At 45.2% G+C, this 4,314-nt stretch overlaps 1 protein-coding gene across 1 annotated transcript in view; it reads right to left on the bottom strand.

The window, feature by feature from the left end:
- Positions 1–1,161, bottom strand: part of Fthl17 (ferritin heavy chain like 17) — a 28,075-nt gene extending 26,914 nt beyond the window's left edge. Inside the window, exon 1 of the mRNA XM_021153996.1 lies at positions 1,100–1,161. The gene's annotated coding sequence lies outside the window, so the exon portion shown is untranslated. The remainder of the gene's footprint in view (positions 1–1,099) is intronic.
- Between the last annotated feature and the right edge of the window lie 3,153 nt (positions 1,162–4,314).

The raw sequence follows: 4,314 nt of genomic DNA, 5'->3' as shown, positions 1-4,314 counted from the left end.
TGTAGGTTTGGTCTTCTCATTGTGTCCTGGATTTCCTGGATGTTTTGAGTTAGGATCTTTTTGCATTTTGCATTTTCTTTGATTGTTGTGCCCATGTTCTCTATGGAATCTTCTGCACCTGAGATTCTCTCTTCTATCTCTTGTATTCTTTTGCTGATGCTCATATATATGGTTCCTGATTTTTTCCCTAGGGTTTCTATCTTCAGGGTTGTCTCCCTTTGTGATTTTTTTTATTGTTTCCACTTCCCTTTTTAGGTCTTGGATGGTTTTGTTCAGTTCCATCACCTGTTTGGATGTGTTTTCCTTTATTTCTTTAAGGACTTCTACCTCTTTAGCAGTGTTTTCCTGTATCTCTTTAAGTGAGTCATTAAAGCCCTTCTTGATGTCCTCTACCAGCATCATGAAATATGATTTTAAACCTCTCCCCTGGCGGGGAAGCTGCCTACATGTCTGGAGCCCTAAACGGGGTCTGTCCCAGAAGCTGTGTCGCTTCTGCAGTCAGCTCACTCACCTTTAGCAGTTAGTGAGCTGACCTCAGCAGACTGGTCTCTGAGGGATCAGGGACTCAAGATGTCTCCATCACCTGCTCTGAAAGAGTCCTTCCAGGCAACACCTCTCCTCTGGCAGGGAAGGTGCCCAGATGTCTGTAGCCTGAAACAAGGTCTGTCCCAGAAGCTGTGTCACTTCTGTAGTCCGCACTCTCACCTGTGCAGACTAGTCTCTGAGGGTTCTGGGACCCAATATGGCTCCCTTACCTGCTCTGGCCGAGCCCTCCCAGGCCGACCCCTCTCCCCTGGTGGGGAAGGTACCTGGATGTCTGGAGCCCGAAACAGGGTCTGTCCTGAAGCTGTGTCACTTCTGTAGTCCACACTCTCACCTGCGCAGACTACTCACTGAGGGATCCAGGACCAAGGATGGCTCCCTTACCTGCTTGGCCAAGCCCTCCCAGGTGGACCCCTCTCCCCTGTCAGGGAAGGTTCCCAGATGTCTGGAGCCTGAAATGGAGTCTGTCCCAGAAGCTGTGTCGCTTCTGTAGTCCACACTCTCACCTGCGCAGACTACTCATTGAGTGATCCAGGACCCAGGATGGCTCCCTTACCTGCTCTGGCCAAGCCCTCCTGTGTAGCTTCGGCAGTCCACTCGCCCACCCTTCACATTCCATGTGCGCCTCATTCTGCTTTCTTATAGAACACAGAACCCAGGGATGATTCCACTCACAATAGGATGGACCCTCCCATATCAATGTAGTGATAATTTGAGAGTTTGAGGTTCTTTAAAAAACACAGAATATTATTGAGATATGATGTCTTTTTAATCCCAGGTATGGGATGTGTGGCTGCTTCAGATTGTCCATAGCAACTCACTGTGATTTTCCTCATGCTCTAGCAGGGGTTTGATTCTGCTAGCTGCAGATATTTTTTGCATTTGTGTGGCATTTGGAATTCTGGAGACTTTTCACAGGGTAAATAAATGCTAGGCTCCCTGAGAAGTGGGGTGGGTTGTTGGTTACTTATTAGTTGCTGTTGGTTGCATTTTGTTAAGTAGTAGTGTGCAAAGAAGAATTACAAGAAGAAATTAGATATCCTGATGGCAAAGATCAAACTTGCCCAGAAAGCCTCAATGCCCCAAATCAGCAGGAAGTAGTCTACTGATAATGTCGACTCCTTTCTCTTCTAACCTTTTTCTCTCATATCTAATGTTAGGTCTTTGAAAGGGTGGAGAAGGGAGGAAGAAAAAAAAGAACCCTCAAAGTAGCCAGTCCAGCTACACATCAATCACTAAGAAAATGCTTTAAAGGCTTACCTATAGCCCAATGGTATGGAGGAGTTTTCTCAATTGGGGTTCCCTCCTCTCAGATGATTCTAACCTTTGTCAAGTAGGCATAAAATTAGCATAGCAAAATTCCATTTCTTCAGATGCCTAGTCTCACAAGTAAAAGCAGAAATGATTTCATAGTGTCAATATGTTTCTTCAGAATGGAAAGCTAAAAGTAATTGAAGACCTCAAATGATTTGCAACACTGTGTCCCAAATTCTCTAGCACAGAAGTCTCTAGAACACTGAATCTACAGTATTATACTCCAAGCTCTCACAACTTATAATTTGAAACAAAAATGAATTCTGGTGATAACTGGTGGGTAGTAACTGCTTATGGGTACACAGAGAGCTTGGCTAGGTACATGACTATGTTCCTTAACATCATGGACTCTACTGAAAAGGGGCTTACATAATGTGCTAAGACACCAGTGTCCCTGAGGTAAAAATTTCTCCTCAGTAGTGTACTGAAAGCATTGCTATGTGCAGCAGTGGTGGTTACTATGACTTGTTAAATCTCACCTGAAGAAAGAACATCACTCCTTTCTCCATTTCTTAATTTCTCTCTTGTATCTCCTTTCAGTTGTTTATTATTTGATCCAAGGAAGCTTTGGGATATATTCTGAGAATATACTACACCAGCAACCTTGTTATCACTTAGAGGAAAGAGGAGATTTAGTGAATGGACATTACTTTCATGAGCTCTGAGCTTCATAAATGTTATTTGAACAAGGGGAAAACTATGGGATGATGAGAAGAGGGAAATGCAATGGATTTTCACTTTTGAAATTTATTCTATTTGCTGCTTATTTAAAACAAAATCAAAGTTTAGCTGTGATGTGATGGGAAAACAATGACAATCCCCAGAGACTGAACCACCAAAAAAGAACACAGGGTGGATCTAGCGCCCCACTCCCACCCAGTAGCAGATGTACAGCTTGGTCTTCATTTAGGTCCCTCAGCAACTGGAGCAGGGACTGTCTCTGAATTTGTTGCTTGTCTGTGGATCCCCTTCCCCTAGATGGGCTGCTTTCTCTGGCCTCCATGGGAGAGGACATGTCTAGTCCTCCTCTGACTTGATGTTCTGGTGGGTTGCGTGAAGGGGGTTACGGGGTTGGAAATTATACCCAGAGGGATCTCCTTGCTCACAGGAGAAGGAGATGGGGGAATGAGAGAAAGAACTGTGAGAGGGGAAACTGGGAGAAGAGGGGGACTGATATTAGGATGTAAGTGAATAATAAAAATAGTTCCATCCATTTGCTCTAAAAATTTTATAAACTCATTGTTTTTAATAGCTGAGTAGTACTCTATTGTGTAAATTTACCACATTTTCTGTATCCATTCCTCTGTTGAGGGACATTTGGGTTCTTTCCAGATTCTGGCTATTATAAATAAGGCTACTCTTAACACAGTGGAGCATGTGTTCCTCTGGTATGGAGGATAGAACTAGAAAATATCATACTGAGTGAGGTAACCCAGACCCAAAAGGACATACATGGTGCATACATACCAATAAATGTATATTGGCCAAAAAGTACAGAATACTTGGGCTACAGCCCACTGAATCTAAGAACTTCAACAAGCAGAAAGGCCAAATGAGGATGCTTCAATTCCACTTAGTAGGAAGAAGAAAATAATCACAGGAGGCAAAGGGAGGGAGGGATTTGGGCAGAAAGGGGAGAGAGGGGGGAAAGGGGAACAGGATCAGGTAAGGGGTGGGGTGGGGGACAGTAGAGAAGCCCAGAGGTCCAGAAGAATACAGCCTCAGAGGGTGGGAGGTAGGGATACACTCTAGAATGTACTAGAGACCTGAGAGGTGACTCTCAGGACTCAATGAGAGTGACCTTATATGAAATGCCCAACAGAGGAGAGAGGAAACTTGAAGAGTCCACTTCCAGTAAATAGAGAAAGGCCTCAAGAGGAGGGGTAGTGTTACCAAACCACAGTCAAAATTTCTGACCCAGAAGTGTTCCTGTATAAAAGAGACACAGGGATAACAATGGGGAAGAGACTGAGGAAAAAGAGGTCCAGTGACCAGGCACACTCTGGATACACCTCAATGAGAGACACCAAGGCCTGACACTATTACTGGTGCAATGGTGTGCTTACAAATAGGAGCCTAACATGGCTGCCCTCTGAGAGATCCAACAGGCACCTGACTGAGTCAAAGATACTTGCATGCAATCATTTGCCTGAAGTCCGGGATCCAATGGTTGATTAAGGGGAAGGATAGAAGAAGCGGATAAGGAAGGACTCCATAGGAAGACCAGCAGTCTCAACTAACCTGGACTCCTGGGAGCTCCCAGAAACTGAGTCAACAACAAGGCAGCATACATGAGCTGGTCTGAGGCCCCCAACACATATACAGCAGAGGACTGCCTGGGAGAAGATGTGCCAAGTCCGGAGACTGCATTAGTTAGGGAAGCAGAAACCGGCCTGAGTAGGGCCACAGGCCTCATCCGGCCGGATCAGCGCCGGGGTAGCTGGAGCGCAGGGTTGC

This window comes from Mus caroli, chromosome X (assembly GCF_900094665.2).
Source record: "Mus caroli chromosome X, CAROLI_EIJ_v1.1, whole genome shotgun sequence".
NCBI classification, from domain to species: domain Eukaryota; kingdom Metazoa; phylum Chordata; class Mammalia; order Rodentia; family Muridae; genus Mus; species Mus caroli.
The sequence above is the reverse complement of the archived record's forward strand: the minus strand, read 5'-3'. Positions and strand labels throughout refer to the sequence as shown.